Source organism: Nomia melanderi, chromosome 5 (assembly GCF_051020985.1).
Source record: "Nomia melanderi isolate GNS246 chromosome 5, iyNomMela1, whole genome shotgun sequence".
In the NCBI taxonomy this organism is placed as follows: Eukaryota; Metazoa; Arthropoda; class Insecta; order Hymenoptera; family Halictidae; genus Nomia; species Nomia melanderi.
In genome coordinates this window covers 6,511,128-6,530,579 of record NC_135003.1, presented here as the reverse complement: position 1 = coordinate 6,530,579, position 19,452 = coordinate 6,511,128, and the positions used below count along the sequence as shown (strand labels likewise).

Genomic DNA, 19,452 nt, shown 5'->3' with positions numbered 1-19,452 from the left:
ACTAATCCCAGCATACCCGTCAGGCAGCGCAACTCTCACCCTCAATCTTCCAAAAGTGGTCTCGCCGATGGTCAAGGTCCGTCTCAAGGTCACCAGTGCGAGAGATATCAAACTTTACCAGGGTAGGGGAAGGCCGTAGGGCTGGGAGCTATCGGAGTCACTGGACCCGTGAACGTGTCACGTGCCGGCCACTTGAGGCGGTAAACAAATCAGCGAATCGTTAACGACGGTAACGACGAAGGGTTGAAAACGTTGTTGGACGCGACGCCAAGCTAGAATACCAGGGGATGCTCCCGGTTAGGAAAGAGTCTCTCCCTGGAAGACCGTCGGTTTTCCCCTTTCGGCCGGGTTGTCACCACTTGTTAACGATACTCACTGGATATGTTCGTATGGTACACCGCAGAAAAACAGAGAGAGAAAGAAAGAGAGAGAGAGGAAAAGAGCGTGTGTTATAGGACCCGCGCGAGAGGAAGGACCGAGCACGACTGTCGGCACACGATGTACTCGCTGTGCGCCCGGCGTTACACGGCACCAGAAAGTATATGTGACCGGCGCGGTGGCGGTGGCGCCGCTCCATAGCCGCCACCACCATCGCCAAACCCCAGCCTCCGCTCCTTTCCCACCCCTCGCTTGTTTTCCCCTTGTATTCTTCGTCCATGTTAACAGGCGTCCGCCACTCGGCGGTCATTTGTCCAGGAGCCAGTGGGCTTTCAGCGATACCGGTTTCGTTGGAAATGTTTGAATTCGATTAATCGGTGGACGTTGCTGGAAGACATTGTATAGTAGTGGTTTTATACGTGTACAATTGGAATTGATTCGATCGATCGCTGATTAACTTAACACGTTCGCGACTAGCGTTTGTTTCAATAGCAAGTTTCATAGTTACAATATTTTATTAAATGCAACAAATCGTTTGTTATAAAATGTGAATAAAATTTAAGAAAAATATCGTGTCAACTACCGCAACCTTATATTATGCGTTAAGATTTCGGATAGAGACACGCGTGAAAGTTATTTAATTTGCTTTACGCAATATACGTACAAAATCTTGAGTGTCAAATCTTGAGTGTGAAAACTATACAGTTAAAAATAGACAAATTGAATATATATATAATTCCATCCATCAAAATCGAGTTAAGCATTTACTAAGTAATGTTTATAAAATTCAATATGCGTCAAATTGACGCGTTCCGTAAATCTACTATTAATATGCAATCCTTATAAAAATTGTAAAAATAGATCCTCTTTTGGTTTCTTTATTTATTCGTTATAGTATTCGAGTGAAACTATTTATTTTTTAAATCTTTTTGAATATTGAATGTTTTTAACATATCTATCATTGCGAGATAAGACAATTTTAGTTGATGACCATGTTCTTCGTCCTGATCAAGAAGTAATTCGTTTGATCTTTAATACAGGAGGAAACTCACTCGCGAAAGCAATACTCTTTTCACACAAATATAATTTCAGCCAATTTTAGATTTCCGTGTACACCTAAATATACATCGAGATCCTTGAATGACCTCACCTTAGCATGCCAAGGGTTAAATTAATCCCAATCCACCATTTTTCATGAAACATGCGAAGACGATGAACTCTCAATCGCCCACATCCTGTAATAGATTTCGCTGATTACAATCACCGCGAACGAGTATTATAAATATGCTTTACTATACCATAAAGTCATTTACTTATTATTATACCTTCATTAGTTCTCCTCCTGCCCGCTATCAGTCCTTAACCTCTTCAAGGACGAATTTCTTGGAACAGACCGAGACGATTTCGTTTCTCCTTAGTCATGCTTCGCACGCGTATATATAGATACAAAATTTAAAAAAGGAAGATTAAGAAATAAAAAAACAATTACCAAAAAACACATTAACCCCTTGCCCTATAATGACGAGTGAGACTCGTGCGAAAATTTCTAGATTAATTGATTAAAAATCAATGTTTTTTTATAACACATATATCTGTACTATGTGAAAGACTGTTTTGCTATTTTCAATATTTCACCTTCAATGTTAACCCTTTGCCATGTGATATTGTGCCAAACACGCGATGAAAATTTTAAACTAAATTTTCCAAATCAAAATGTTATTTACTTTCCTTAAATATAAGTTAAACATTTCTTTTCTATTATCAATCGTTAACGTCTGCAGTACATATAACGAATAAAATAAGTACTAAACTCTTTTCCCTTTCTAATAAATTGTTAACGTACTTTTCTCAAGTACAGTTCTGAAAGAAATCATAAAGCAAGGAGTTAATATATACTTACAATAAATGAGACGTTTCTTAACATTTGTCGCAAATTATTCATAGTACAATTGGTTCAACTTAGACGCGAAGAAAACAATATGGCAAAAGATTAAACAAAGAAAAGAATGAAAGTATCCATATACATGGTTGTCAAACTTCAAAAATGAAAGCATAAGCGGTATCCTTGAAGAAGTTAAGGCCAATTATCTGTGATCTATCAGTCGGACTATTGTGGGTACTCTATGATCGTCTATTACGAATGCCAAGTATTCTGGTCCATTTTCCATGGCCGCACCACGTGTTGTAGTTACGATAAACATGCCGGCACGCTTTTCTAAATGTTCCCGGGTCGCGGCTGAAGTCGTTGGCCCCTGGTTTTCCGTCACGGTCATCAGCATCAGCGCGGCTCCCACCACTGAGTCCTCCTACCCCCAGCTAACCCACGGTCATCCTAAACGGGTGCCTCGAATACCGGCCGGGCACGGTCGTGGCCAAAGATTTCTTACTGTTCCTCGCTGTCTCCCGCCGTTTCTTCCCTTCGGGTGTCCGGGCAAACCTGTTGCTCCCTGACGGATCGAACCGAGGAGGTTCAGACATGGCGTGGCGCCGGGATTCACCTGGCCGACCGCGGGGTTGAATTAGCCGTTTATCGCGCGGCAAACTCGCTAACCACCATCTTCCACAACGCAACGCGATGCTTGGCTACCTTTTCCTCCTGTTTGCGCGTTCCACATCTATTCGATATTGTTATAGTTATTATAATACGACGAGTTCGGCTTGACGACCGCCCATTGAACCTCGTTCGCGCTCACCTTCATCTCATTTCTTTTTGCGTCGTGTTTTCTTCTACGTTTTTGCTTACTTTATTAAGTCTTCGTTTATCACGGTTTTCGAGTTTTCAAATGTTTCTTTTCTTTTACGTAAGTTTCTTAAGATCATTTTACTATTATTGTTTGTTAATGGATGTAATGTGTATTACGAAGATATTGTTACCAGTTTTCATTCTGTTTTGTTTTTTGCTACTTTATCTTTAGATAGACTTTTGTCTGAGCTGTGACTTATTTGTTTAAGCAGGACATCTAATAAACGGAAGAGTTTCTACCTTGTTAAAGCTTTGATAAAATAATCTATGTAAATTGAAATTCGCTGAATCTGCAATTTAATCTATGAAAAGTCTTTTCCGACAAAAAAAGATAATTGATAGAACTATCGTCAAGGACAAAACCTGGAATGATCGGAAAGGGGTGGGCAACTGATTACTTTAACACTAGGTTTACGGAATGCTTCTGTTCATTTTTATTGAGGCAATAACACAAATGTGTATTTTAATTGTGTACCTTTGAACCTCTAATTTCCAAAGTCTAAATGAACCAACAACAATCTCACTAAGACTAGAATAAACTGTACAGTAAATGTCCATAAACCTAGCATTAAGCCTGATCAGCTGCAGTGAAAAAAATTAATTTTCAACAGGGTTTCGGAAATCTTTCTAAACGAGCTTAGAAATGAGTCAAGGATTGAACATCGGCACGTTGATCGAAATGGTAAAAACTGCGGGCTTAATTACAATTGGCCCGGCTCCGCTATCAGACGGGTTAATGGTCTCTTCATTCACCGATGGAAACAGGCGTGCCGACAGGCCGCTCTTCGCATACACGGCACTAAATATAGTATCGCTGTTTCCTTGCACGGAAAAAGTCCTGTGGAATCCCATCGGCTGGCAAATGCGCCAGGCGCCAGCAATAATCCCGTCTTCGAAGGATCGCCGAGGAAATTACAGGAGCGATTAGTTGTGTGCGTTGATGAGGTCCGTTTCAACGGATTATTCTAACGGATCTAATAATAACGGAGTCTAATGACGACGATCGGTCATGGTGGCGACGCCGAAAGGGCAGGAGGATCGGAGAAGAAGAGAGCGATGATGATGATAATGATGATGACAGTGGTAATGATATTGATGTTGATGATGATGATGATAATGAAGATGGCAGTAGAGGTGATATTGATGATAATGAAGATGACGGTAGCGATGATGTGGATGAGAATGACAATAATGATGATGATGATGATGACGACGAAGACAACGTTGATGATGCAGGGCCAGTTTATCAGATGACCGGCGTAACAACACTGTCTTTAATGTACTGTATCTAGACGAGCGTGAATTCATTTTGCGATCGTAAAGCTTACCGACTTTTATAACGGTTAAAAACTCACTGGGATACAGCCTTAAACCTTGGTTAGGTTTAATGACAGTACTTACCCGATGATCTTCACCGTTGCGCGCGTTTATCTCGCGGTATTTCTTTTAACTTATACGTTTGCTAATTGATTTACGTTTTTTCCCCTCTACGCTTTTTGCGTCTGTCATGTTAGATGTTTACCTTATTCTTATTTTGGTGAGGCAGACATTCTCCGTTTGAGAGGGACCCGAGGGTCCTAGTAAATTGACGCAGAAAGGGGCACCAAAGCGACAATCATTGATATGCCATCGGGAAAGATAACATTTTTGTGTCAAGATATAAAGGGTTCAAGGATCAAAATAAGTTGAGAACCGCTGCCCCTCCAAATCTTCATTTTGAATTCCAAGTATTTCCTTCTGTTTTGTGCTGCAAAGACAACGCTGTTATCGTTACTAAAACCCAATAAGACTCGGCAATACATGGTAAACAAACAGAAAAGAAAACAATGGAAAACAGGAACGACAAATTGAGCATAAAAAAATAAATAATATGTAATAATTGTATAGCCATTGTACCTGACAACGTTACATATATTCCAAGGTTTCGACCCTTCCACTGTGAAGGGTATAAGGAGTTGCTGTTATTGTTTAACCACCTTCTAGATCTCAATCGCAAATTTCAATCAAAATTAGTAAAACTCGAAAATATTAAAAAAATTAAACAAAATGTAACATATTTAACAAAAAAATTTTATAAATAAAATGACAAAAACAATAATAACAACATGTCCCTTTTGCAAAAGAAAAATACAAAATCTCCAATGCGATGGCGAGAAAAAAAAGAGTTAAAAGGATACTTTTAATCATTCCAACGTTGTACTGCTCTTTTTTCAAGGATTAATTCGCGCATGGCATGCGCTACAATGACAGAATAAATAATGGCAGGTCGCGGACCCGCAGCATACCAAGCCACGTCCGCTTGTCGCGTGCTCTAACTGGGTCTTAAGGCTGTTTCGGGAGGTTTAGGACCGCCGGAGAATGTGGCCCCGGGCCCTGGACCCTTCCACCTTCCTTCGAGAACGATCTACGGGGCCCCGCGAATATTTACGAGTAGCCTGGGGCCCACAACGCGATCAGAATCATCGTTCGCGCTTGCTTTTCTGCGGACCGTGAACGCGTGAGACACGGTTAACCAAAATGTAATTTGATGATGCGTAAAAACTAATTATTAAATTCTTAGGATTTGATTTCTATAAAGAATTACGTTCAGTTATCTGAAAACAATGAACCGCCATTCAATGCACTATCGGTAACGACATTATTTCGAATAAAATAGTGGTAGTATACTATTAGGTACCAGTAAAAGTTCGTACGAGTTCTTAAATCACAATTTAAACACAGGAAACAGTTTTGTAAAATAATTTCATTTTATTTTATACGGCACACACATAACTTGCTGCTAATATCAATTGTATTCATTAAACTAGTGAAATACTAATGAAAATTGGACCTTAATTCATTACTAACAAGAGAACTTTTTCCGGTACCTAATACTTTTGTGATAAAAATAAGTTCAAAGCAAAGGTCTATTTATAGTTGCCCGCCACAGTTTTAATATTTCGTCAACTATTGAAATAGTAAGATAGTGTAAACTATAATATTACGCTGGGTTAAAAGGGGTTAAACTGTTTCCTTATGCGTTTACTAGAAATTTAAAGGTGCAACATTTCATCTGACCTCTTACAACAAAACATCGACTCACTCTCATTTGTGAACATAAATTTACAATTCCATCACATAAGAAATCACTAAAAATATTTCTACCTCATCTAGTTTTCTAATTACCAACAACGCTTAACAAACATCTCCCGAATAACATTCAAAACCATCAACGAAGAAACCCAGAAAAATTGTAAAATCTCAGATTCCAACAAGAAATTCAAGGAACTGTTTTTCTCGATCGATCGCCCATTTCGTTGGTAGCTCAGAACAGGGCACAGCGAGGGAGGCAGACCCGTGGTTCCCCGGGCAATTAGACCCATGGAATCGATTGTGACGAACCCGATTCGATCCTCGATCGATAGGGACACGCGATCCCGCGAGGAAAACAAATAAATCGATCGCGAAAGTGGAAGAGACCGTAAATTATTCATGCGTGGAAAAACAAGGAGGACGAGGAGATCTTGTAAATTACAATTCTCGGCTCATCTAAGGTACCCTCCTTCGTTCCCCAACCCCTTCCACTCGCAGCGTTCCCCTGCGTCGACCCGACGTTCTTTCTCTTCGTCTTTGAAGGACGAGTACAAAGGAGGTCGAAGAGATGTAATTTCCAACAGGTTCGTTCGAGGAAAAACATTAACGGGCACAAAATGAAACGGCGCTGGTATACCATGTCCCCACCGTATTAAGAACTATAATACTTTCCTTCCCTCTCCGCTTCCCACTTTTCGTCGATCGACGACGTCGAAGAAGAGTCGATATTTAAAAGAAACAGGTAATTGCATATTATGCGACTATAATCGGATGCTCCGATAGTTGCCCCAATTCTTCGGGAATGAAGCGGAGGCCTTGGAATATTCTGATTTTAACTGTGATCTTCGATGATCTCGTTTTTCGAGATCATCGGGATACGTCCTGGGCAACGATTTCCATTTTGGGGACACACTGGAATCTCCCCTGAATGAATTAACCCTTTGCACTCCTTTGTCTCAAGCGTGAGTTATAATTATTCGCGGGTATTCGTAAGTTTTGAGGAATACTTGGTATCTTTGAAGTGTTAGTTTAAATGCGATTGATAGAAAAAACTGTTTGTGTTGATTTTGATCAGTGAGTTTTAAATAAAATACTTTAAGGAAATGTGGAAGAAAATCAATGTATAAATGAAGAAGTATTTGAAATTCAAAGGGTTAATGAGGGTCAGGCAAAAGATCTTTATGTTTCGAAGATACTTTGAAGTACGTGTTTGTTAAAAGTTAAGGTCCAATATGCCTAGATTTATTTTTTTATTTAAAAAAATACTTTTCACAACTTTCTTCTACTTTTTCTTCAATTTTCAATTCCCTACTACCCCAGTTAATTCTTCATAGAATCATTCAGCCCTCGCTAAATCATACACCGTATACCTCGACTCACGATGATTCATTTAATCCGACAATTGTTTAGATTAGATCTGATAAGGCGATCCCTGTATCAAGAAACGCGTTCTCCGACTACTTCGCGGTATCACGTTACGAAGAAGCGACGCGTGTGTGTTATTTGCATTCCCCTTATCAAACTAGTTCTCAATCGTAACGATACCATAAAGCAACGACATGCAGTTAAAAATTTGACTGAATATATGAATAAATATTTGAAAACGAGAACGCCACAATAGACCCAAAAATACATCTTGGGGTCATTGGGGCGTCGAACTAGAAATAGAAACTATTGCCAAAAAATCAGAACATCTGGTCACCCTATCCGTGAACAATCTTATTCGGCGAAGTTAACAAGTTGCCCCTTGAGTGAGTTTATCATTACTAATAATTAATGTAAATTAACTATATGATTACATATTATATTAAAATACAATACTATATAATCAATACTTTTGCATAAACATTATAAAATTCAATAATATCGAACAACAAAGAAAAAAACATTTTATAAAGGCAACCATCACATGTTTCTCCTTTTCAAAATAATTCCCCCAAAAATTCTTTCTTAAAGGGTTAACAGACAAAACAGTGGTTCAAAACGACGAAGATTCTTCGCGTATTCCAACCCCCAGCCTGTCTCCTCCAACAATTACCACCTATTCTGTCCCTCATACTCTCTCTCTCCCTCTCTCTCCCTCTCTCACTCTTTCTCTCTGTTGCTCTCGCACGGTTTACGGTTCTCCCATTATAAGCGTCTAGAGTGGAAGTCGGCATAGTCGGGCCAGTCGGGGTATCCGTGAAAGAAATAATCAGCTTTACGCTTATCTATAAATAGCGAGCGCTCGCGCGCGCACACATACAAGTCTGCGCAACGTTCACGTAAGCCGAAGGCAGCCGGTAAGACGTGAAAGGGAGACGCCGGCATGCGCATACAGGTGCATTTCCTCGGCGAGCGCAAATTGATTCGAAAATCATGAATCCCGCGGCGCCGACCGGTTTCCACGCATTGATTGCCCCGCAAATCGTAACTTTATCGTTCCTACCGCGATCCTCGCGATACTTCGCGTTTGCGTTTCTTTCTTTCTTTATGTACCTTTTTTCCTTCCTTTCCTTTTCTCCTCGTTTCATCCCTCTCTCGGTTCTCGTTGTTTCTTGCTCTGAGAGAGGAGGCTCGCGAGGACATCCTTTGGAAGTTTGATCGATACACATGAGCTTGAGGATAGAGAATGCGAAGATTTTGTAATTTTTGTGATTTTTGTGGTGAAACGTTTGTGGTTTTCCATAGAATTTTTGGTTGGTTTCGTGACAGAATTTGTAGTTTGTATTTCTTTTACTGTGGAATTCATTGTGGAAATTTTGTTGGCGTTTTGAATATTTTGTTGAGATTTAATGAGATCTAATTGAGACTTAGTTAAGATGTAGTTGAAATGTCAAACTGTTCTTTTAATAATATACAAATGAATGAAATATGTATTAGTACTTTGTGAAACTTGTGGAAAGAATAGCTGATGATAAACGTAAGTATTACAGTAGCTGGGTCACAGTCCACGGAGACCCAAGGTTTGCTCGTGTGTAACCGAATCCCAACTATCTTGATCAGCCTACTTATATTTAATTAAGAACCCCAACTATTCCTTGTCTATAAGTGTCTCCAAGGGTCTCCGAGGAGATTCCTGAAACGCCATCCCGGAGCGTTGAATCGCGGCAAACGCGATACAAAAATAATCCGCGGACTATGCAACCGCGTTCTAAAGTAATTTCACGCCGGCAAGCCGAGTCTACTTGTTGCAACTTAATTGACCACGCCGCCGACACTGGTCGCGTCCAGTGGTGCCGGAGAACGCGGGGTTTCGATGCGAAAAATTCTCCCGTCGGGATAGGGTTCGAATATCGAGATTTATTGGTTAGCGATGCCCGGGTCCAATTTGACCCACGCTTTGGAAACATTATTTAATTTTTCTTTGTGAGATACTCATTAATTATAAATGTTGGACATTTATAGAGACTAAAGATTTAAATTACGCTAGGTCAGATATTGAAGGTCAACAAAATTAGGAATCGATGAAATAAGCATCGATTGACCCAAAAATTGATATATCGGATATTAAAAAATCAAGAACTTGATAGATCAGACATTGAAAAACCGAAGATTTGATAGGTCATCCATTAAGAGGTCAAGTATCAAAAAGTCACGGTCAGGTCATCAAGCGACCAATTAAGTGTTCACGTGTTTATCACTGTACACAATAGAATCATAATAATAATCAATATTACTGTTACGAAACCGTGGACGTTCGAGCAATAGATTTTGACGTCAAGCCTAAAAGACCCACAGAGTAAGACATAAATTCATTAATCAGAGCCAAGTGTCTGTCATTATATCTTTAAGAAATCTCTCAACAACGATTTTCCTGTGTAATTCTAAATGGACCCCAACGGTCAGCGCGAACATAGTAGCGCCGACAACGTCGTAGAAAACGATAACGAATATTAAACCAATAAGACACCGGGCAATTGGTAGTTTAACCGATTACTAGTTAAGCCGATTGAGGATCAATAGCCTGACGAACGACGTATCGGGATCTTAATTGTCGCTAATCGAACACGCATTGGTGTACACTTCTGTTTAATGTTTTGTACAGGACGTCGAACAAAAGGGCAGTCGTGACGGTTCACGTGGGCGGCATTGGTCGAGAAGATCCTGGGGGGTGTGGTCTGTGCGCGATTAACCGTGGCAGAGACAAGAGTACCACGTTTCTTAAGATATTCCATAATACAGTATTTTATTTTAGTAGACAGCTTGTAAAATCTTAATCGTTCGACGCGAACAGGTTTTAGATTGGCAGATTCCATGTTTCCAGATTACAGGTGCACGTTTCGGACCGTTTAGATATTTTTCATTCCGCATTTATTAACTAGCCTACTTCGGCTTTTATGATTCCTTTATTCCGTTTCTTTTGCTAGGATTCTCTTCCCCTTTTAATTTTACCGCTTCATTTTCCACGATTTCCTTATTTAATCTTCTTCAACGATCTACCCCGTCTCCTTCAGTTTCCTCACTGTATCCTCTTTCAGTCCTCCACTATATCCTCTTTCATTCCCCCACTCCACCTCCTATAATTACCCTACAATATCTGTACCTATTTTTCCAGTTTTTTCTGATTTTCTTTCTAGATCTATTAACCTTCTTAATTCCATCCGCTTCCCGGGCTGTTAACACCGTCGAAAAAACACGTGACACAAGTTTTTCTTATGACACCGAAACCATTGGACTGATCGAGCTAGTACTCGAAGCGGATGCCTCGAATTAGTTCTTGCAAACCGCAGTATATAAATATTTTTCTTTGTTCTTTAAAGAGGTTCAGAAGAGAAGGTTTCGATCGATTTAAATACGTTTAGAAAATTGAATTCAAAAAATGTCGACAATGAAGTTATTGTGCACGTAGAGAAACTACGCAGAAATTTATAATTCTTTTTTCAAATTATCTGCATTTATCGTTCTCTTCAGCGCTCATCCTCGCGCTACACGACTGCCCTTTCGATTGGTCGCAGACACAGGACCTTTTTTTCTTCCATAAAAATTCCAACGCTCTCACCCTTCCCCGCTTCTCTCTCAACCCCCTTGCTCTGTTGTGCGTACAAAGTCATGACTTACATGGGCGCCGATTAACTTTTATTCGAGGGTGGAGGCGAACAATTTTTTTCGAATGATTTAACGGTGTCCACCGATTTATCTTATAAGCAAAATAAATTCTTCAAATTAAATAATCTGTGATTATTTAGCCTCCTATTTAAGGATCAAAGAAATTCTAAACATAATGTGATAAAAAAGGAAAATGATTCTTAAAATGTTACATTATAAAATGTTCACCAAGATTTTATTAAATTTCGAATTTCTAAAATTCTCAATAAAACGAATCTCTCTGAAATTAATATTTAAAAACAATAACTCCGTAAAAGTACATACTTGCAAAACCACATTAATTGTTAAATCTTCTACAAAATTCACGTTCAATTTCTATAATTTCTCACATTTAGATCCGCTAGAATCCCACAACCCAATCCCGGAATTCCAAGGTCCACAATGTCTCAATCAAGAGCTTTCTAATCAAGCGCAAAGGGGGGTCACCTGACGAACCTCATCCCTGAACCTAATGTAGCTACTTAGGCGTTCCGTGGCGAGGCTAGTAATTATTCAGAGGCGAGAAGAAGCCGCGCCATTATCCTGGGCCAAAAGAACCGTACGAGAGGCGGCGAAAAAATGGCGAAATCACGATCTGTCCGTGACTTCACGATAGGGGTAGAGTCTGCGGTCGCTTTTTCGTTTTGCTGGGAATCCCGTGAAAATTGCCACCGTGGGATCGGAGATGGCAGCAGTTGGACAGCAGTGTTCCGGAAAAAGGAAAGGAAACTGGGCAGGCGTCGTCCATCCTGGGAACGCGAAATTAGAAGGATCGTCCCGTCCCATCCCGTCCAGGCCAACAAAAAAATCCTCCCGGTGAAAACGTGACCGCGTCCGGCGCCCATGGACGCGGCCTACCCCCTTTTTAGCTACTCCCATCGCCGTTGGAGGCCGAGAGCGTGGCTCGAGAGCGAACTCGAAGGCTATTTATAGTAGGGAGCGGCTTCTAGTTCCCACCGCGTGAAAAATCGCGACTGGTTTCCTGCGAGCCAGAGGAGCGGGAAAGAAAGAACGCCACGAAAGAAAAGAAGAAAAGCGGGCGAACGTGGCGGCGGCGGCGGCGGCGGCTGCGGCTGACTCTCCGAGAGGATCGAGGGACACGGGGACCGGGGGAAACTAAATGAAAGGGGAAGGAAGAATAGAGTCGGTGGGGGAAGATGAGAGCGAGATGACGACGGAGGGGGAAAGGGAGAGAAACGAGAGAAAGAGACGAGAGAGAGGACTCCAGGTCTATACTTGTCTTGACTTGCCAGTGTTAGGGTGCGTCCAGAGTGGGATCGCGAGTCCAAGTGGATGAGGCTAGGTGTTCACGGGAGGGCAAGTGCTTTTAACTAAAATTCTAGAGTAGAGACACAATACTTCCCTCCCCAATGTCGCGCTTTATCGATTACCTTGGTATCCTTTGGTTTTCTCAAGTATTTTTTTAGGTAGCCCTGTTCAGTGCTGGATAGGCGTTCTAGGTTGGCAATAAACCTTGCTTGTTTCACTTGTAAGATTTGTGAGATATAAGAATGTTCTAAGTACCTAAATGTAATGGCTAGATGTAGTTTCCTGTACGAAGTGCTTACGAGACGAGTAATTTAGATACAATGAGGACACTGAGCTCGTTGGGTTCGTCAAAAGTTGCGGCTCCTTTGGATCACTTGAAAGGAAAAGAATGACAAGAATGAAACAGTGTATTGAAGTCGTTAATTTAATCTACCTAATGCTATAATTCCACTGTTGATGATCAATGAGAATAAACTTGAACAGAGTACGAACCGTAGGTTCTTCTAGCTAGGCAAAAAAAGATAAAGGTACAAACCGATCTCCTTTGAAAGCGATACGCGGTTCTTTAAGGAACTGTTCGTCAACCTGTTCCAACGGATTATTCCAAGGACACTGAAATGCCACAGAAAATGAGTATTTAATCTTTCCACGTTTATGAAGCGAAGAGAAAGTGTATATCGGGCTTTAGTTTCGTTGCGAGATAGCAGATGAAAATGGAGACGCAGCTTCAGACTTCCTCGAGCGAGTCTGCACGCAGCGTTATCCATTCGGTTTGTTAAAGCGTTCGCCCCGAAAGGCCTGAAAGCCCTAAAAGGCCGCTGTCCTTGCAAGGGCGCTCCCGTGAACTACACCCGCGAAGGAGACAAGAAGAAAGCTGCCGAAGGCATTCACATCCCCCTCTGCGGAATTTCAGGACAGAAATACAAGCGACGCGCACTCGGCCACTCTCTCGGGGCCGGTCGACCGGCCTTACTGAAAGACACTTGGATTAAGCGTTCAGACACGGCGGACTCATTTCGAATTGCTGATCGCCGTTTTTGCAACTGAGAAGCTATGACAAAAGGAGGATCAATACTCCCATCCTCTCGTCGTTTCACGAACTTTCTATTTCATCTTATTTTCTACTTCTATCCTTAATACTAGAACTATAAAATAGGTAGAAATGACTGATTCCTGATTGCTTTTTTCACAACTGTTGAAAAGACAACAGGAATACTTTTCTGAGAAGTTACTGATGAAATTGATTTAGTAATGCACAAACTAAAATCAATCGAAATCTCAATAGTACTTTTCATTTACTATATTTCATTTCTGTAATAGTGCTTGTAGAATTTCTACAAGGAAATTGAGTAAAATCAATTCGATTGCTAGGTAGATCTGGTGTTAATCTTTAATTTGCCATCTTCATCTTTGTACTCTTCTTTCTTCTTCTTTTATTTTACATTAGTTTTTAAGTTCAATACGTTTCTTCTCCTTACAAAATTAATGTATGCAATGAAGATATTATTGCACCTGTTGCTATTATTGCCTATTTTGTAGACTGCGAATCTCAATACTCTTATATTATGTGCAAGATGAAGATTCTTGGAATGTTGACTCGGAGCCAGGGAATTCCTCCTATTAATGATGGATAATTATAAATAATTCCGTGCCTCTCTTTACAAAGCCTGCAGGATGTGATACTTTCTATTACATATAACGGAACAAATTCTCATCCAGCATTCTGGTCCTATTGCGAGAGTAAAAATGGTGTAGTAATCGTTATGTTTTCTACTGAAAATGAGTATCCTAAATTCAATACCCCATGAAACTCAATGAGACTTTAAATATTATTTTAAATCGCCGCGAATGCAATTGTTATATTTTTTCCGAGAAGAGGATTCTGGTTTCTTCGCTGGTTTCCTCGAAGTTGTACGAGACCATGCGATTCCGAGAAGGGAAATCTTTTTCCGTGAATACATTTTGCCCGCATAATTACGAGTCCTCAAGATTAATCGTTCGTTTTCCATCGCGGTGTTGACGTTCTAAATGCTTGAATTATTATTATCCGGCGCTTGTTTTTCCCACCTTCGTGAACCAGGTGGAATACATGCACAGGAATAAAAGTAATTTGAATAGAAGTCAGCTTTGATTGCGTAACGTTCCTGGAAATAGTATTTCTATGCTGGTATTTTGTTATCTACTGGCTTATCTTCAACAACAATTCATATTCAACGTAAATCAATAAAAAAGAACCATTTCGGTATCTTTCGTTAGCATATCATTACAAAATAATTTTACTTATAATAAAATTTTACTTATAACTCTACACCGCTAACAAATGTCATTCGACATTCAAAGTAAATAACGCTCAAGGTTCTAGCATCCCATTAAGGAAACAGACGTGACACTCTAAAACCATTGATGATGAATAACGAGAGGAGACACCCAAAAAAAATTGTCCCTCACAAAATGAATTCGTCTGTCTAATTAGCATCCAAGAAGTATCTTCTTCCCCTTCGACTTTGCCCATTGTGCAATGCTGGCGTCCACAAAAACAGAATGGAAAGCGGAAAAACACGATTTCGCAGCAGGAAACGCAAAATGCTAATTCGTTGACGTTACAACTATTAACGATACGATATGATAAAGCGTCTTACCTTTTTAAGAGATTATGTACGTGACGAAACTGTTCGTCCAATCGACGTTCGGGTAATCGCATGAAAATAATTTCCGTTTAAAGCCGGATGTTTTCGTAATGTATTTACGCCCCCGCGTAAAATATTCTCCCGCTTGCGTCGCGCGGCATGCGCATGCGCGCCACCGGACTCGCTGAGCAGACATTCACGTGCCAGTGACCCAGATTATTTCAGAGAAATGATCAATGATATAATTACCTGATCGCTGCAATATTACTACCCAAAGTTACTTCCTACCACCGTTAACTCGGCGGTCCCCAAAAACCGGCTGAACGACCGTCGACGGACTAAATATTCGTCCGTTGAAAACGCTTCAGAGGCCATCCACTTGACCCGGCATCGACTACCCGCCGTCGCCGCCGGCCGGCTGTACGGTTAATCGATAATGCCCGTCGAACGCAAAGGGTGATGGTTACACCGCGACAGGTGAAAATCACTGATTACCTTTATCGCAGCTAATACACCACGTTACGGCTTTTATACTTGCCTATGTCTGTCATGGGATCGCAGGTCTCGCTGGTCATCAAGAAGACGGAGTACGGGGCTCGTGATCCACGGCAAAACGTCAAAAACACACGCGTGAGCAGAGGGGACGGGTCGAAGACCCTGCGCTACTGAACGTTTTCCAAAGCCATCGGAAGATGGCGGCCTGGGCGATTCACAAATTTTATGGAATACCGTCTATACATACACACACGCTTTATTTATATACATAGTAATAATTTTAATTTAAGTGCACAGAGAATAAGGAAACGAAAACAAATAAATACACTTTTGTGATTCTACATCCAAAGGATTTTAATTAATAAAAAAAATGTTAGGATGTTCGTTGATGTTGTTAGACGAAATTTTCATTAAATGTATCTTGGGTTATATGTATGAGATGAAGCAATTTTTGGGTGGTTTACAATGCATAAGTATTTTTAATTGAGATAGCTGCTTTTGCAAATAGAAATTATTACATTTCAATGGTCCTTTGGGAGAGTTGATCTTGATCTGATAGTTGTTCTTGACTGCGGAACACGCTTTGAATTATTTGTACATGGTAAATCGATTTTTGAATGCTTGAACCTTGAACGGTTTTACCGTTACATAGACTACTTAATAGATATGAACGATATATTTCATCTATTGTAGTTTGATGTTATGCGTCATATAGGGTGGGCCGTGCGATTTGTTCACCTTGAATATTTTCGTTATCAATGAAACAGACTAACCACGAAAATTTTCAATTTTGCATATATTCGTGTAATCCATTTTAACTTGAACAACTTTGGTATTAATCCTAATTAACAATTATCTATTCATATTTAAAACGAATCTATAAAAAATAAAATATCAGTGGTGAATTTCTATTAAAAGAATTATACTAACAAAAACAACTCAGATTGCTCGATCAATAACAAAATTCACCAGGATAGAAAAGCTACTGGCATGTTAGAAGTTGTGCACTGAGTATAGTTGCACTTGACCTCTTGTCATGTTTCATGTTCACGCGGTTGATTATTGATTCATGTGGATAATGTCGTTTGATGACACTGCGAGAAACGCATGATTGCCTTCAGTTTAAACAGTTGGTTGTTTCAAGTAAACGAATTAAGTTAACACGATGAAGACCATTGCTCCCGTGCAAACGATGCAGTATGAAATAAGAGTAACACGATCAATAAGAGTAACTCTTATCCTTATATACAATATATTATATTCTTATATAACATTATTATTATTCGTCCAATTGTTTCATTCTTGTCTTTCTTTCCACAATTCTATTCAAGGTATCAAATTTCAAAAATTAAAGTACGCCATGTTTGCATTAATGTTCTCGTTTCCCGCTGAACCCTATGTTATTGGCTGAGAAAGTACACGGTACCTACCACACAGGAACATGAGGAATGTAAAAATGCGTATGTCCCTTCCAGTCGTCGGTGTATGCTTGTGATATGAAATTTAATGTTAGCGTGTGATACCCTTGCCCTTTATTGCCGTGGCACGATCAATACGAGATATGGTATCAATGAAGGAACGTGGTTGGTTTGAATGCCGTCGCGATCATGGGACACGTGCTCTTCACCCCTTTCTTTCTGGCAGGTTAAGCGCGGCGTCCTAGTGCGTCGGTTCATGGGCGTAATTCCTGGCTGTAAGAGTTGAACGTGTAACACTGCTGGCTCCACTTGAAACGATTGGCATTGACTAGTGACAAACGCGTAATCGCCTTACATTAACAGTGCACGCTCTGAATGGGACTAGTGGCGGGTTGTGCGACAACATTGTGACGGGACCGTCAAACGCGTCGTACAATACATAAACGCGACGGTACCGTTAACATTCCTCTATCCAAACAATGGCTTGTTGAGACTTATGTATATGGGTATTACGGTAGATGCGTTAACCCTTTGTGGCCTAATGTTGAGGCAGACTCAACATTCGATTTTATGCCGTAATTGAGTATTTTAGTAATTTTTACTATAATTATTCATATGTATATCGTAAATATATAATTATGATATCATAATATCCTGTATAAGTACAATTTAAATGCCACCCATATGTACATAAATAAATTGCGAAAGTATCATATTGAAGTATAATCGAGTTAAATCATATTGATGCAAACTTTGAAATGGAAAACCAAGAACACTTTGGATCGTAAAGGGTTAACTCTTATCCTTTCTCAGTGAACGTTTAAAATAAGTAAATAATTTATAAACAATATGCGCCCAAATATGAACCGTAAATTTCAGGAACTTTAATAATATTTGTATTTTCATTTATAATACATAATTTTGATTTCTGTTACCCTAAATATGAAACGTTTTTCGTCGCCTTTACTCGCATAGAAGCTACCGGAGAACTCTGCCGATAAGTAAACATGTGGAAGCGATAATGCAACCGCAAAGCAAAGTTTAACTACCTAGTTAACACGAATGGCAGTATCAACAGATAGACGTTTAAAATCGTGCAAGAAAGATAAGTAAGGAACGACTTAAGAACGGTTAAAATTTGAAGCCGTTTTACCCACAGTCCTGTGCGTTCAAAGCGATAAATTCACAGAGTTGTGACCTTTACAACTGCACGTTTTCTACGTCTCAGTGATAAATATTAAAATATATATTTTGTTTTATCACCTAGTAATTACTATGTTCTTGATTATAATTAGAGGGATTGAACAAAATGCACACAACTCTTTCCTTTTTTGTATAATTTTAAATGTTGAAAATAAAGAATATAATAAAACATACCCGGGTTGTTAATACGATGAAACTCAGTCGATCCGCTCGCACCGCCATCGATTACGAATAATCACGTCACGATCAATTGTCACTTACATTGGATCGTGTCGCTCAGAGCAACACGTCATTCTATAAAACATCTTAAATTCCCGTCATCACATCGTTCAACTATGGTTTTATTCGACTTTGAAAAACACGATACACCGTTTGAATTCAGAAAACGCGGTATCTGGAAAGACGCAAATATTCGAACGTTGCACACCGTACGTTATCGATTGTGGAAGACCCGGTCAATTCTACACTCCATCTGTCACTTCCGTTTCGATAACCAAAAACTCCGGATCTCCTCTAACATACCAAATTAAATTTTTACATAATTTTTATTTTACAAAATCACCTAAAGTTGAAAAAAAATATTCATTGGTAATTAACTTTTTTGGAAATTATTTTGGCTGGTTTCCATAGGTTATTGGACTGATCTCTATTTCTCCATGGGTATAATATATGTTTTTACATTCGTGTAAAAAAGGAATTGAGTATAATCGAAAGAATACCAAGACCGTATAACCTCGTTCACTTCGCGGAATGACCGTTTTCATACTTCTCGATGGCGTTTTTCCATACGTCCGAATCGCGTATATTTCGCTCGCTACGTGTTCCAGTTCGAACGTTCGCACGCGCTTAACTGACAATGAAATGGTGCTTTGTAATTTCCAGGTCGTGTGCACCTATGTATAGTGAGCACGAAACAGATACCATCAAGGACGTCGTGAAGTACGGGTCACTTGTAATTTTGTATAATTCACACTACTCATCACTGGTGTCATTAATATACGAATATACTGGCCACCAGAATCACATGGGAGAGCGGGTATTACTTTAGATACCACTCTACCGTCTGAGTGTTGCACCGGTATACTACTCGAGTATTTACGCTTTTTAGGAATACAGGGGATTCTCGTGAAATGTTGGACATTTGAAACGAGATATTTCCGATTGTCGAAGTAATTCATCC

The 19,452-nt window shown here is 39.9% G+C and overlaps 1 protein-coding gene across 12 annotated transcripts in view; it reads right to left on the bottom strand.

The window, feature by feature from the left end:
- Orct (Organic cation transporter) overlaps positions 1 to 19,124 on the bottom strand; it is a 28,359-nt gene extending 9,235 nt beyond the window's left edge. For 5 of the 12 annotated variants that reach the window (XM_031985536.2, XM_031985537.2, XM_031985538.2 and 2 more), the window contains exon 1: positions 40 to 541. The gene's annotated coding sequence lies outside the window, so the exon portion shown is untranslated. Of the gene's footprint in view, positions 1 to 2; positions 545 to 15,168; positions 15,341 to 15,405; positions 15,575 to 15,694; positions 15,843 to 18,446 lie in introns of those variants that run through there. The other 7 variants (XM_031985549.2, XM_031985542.2, XM_031985543.2 and 4 more) reach the window with 7 other exon arrangements.
- Between the last annotated feature and the right edge of the window lie 328 nt (positions 19,125 to 19,452).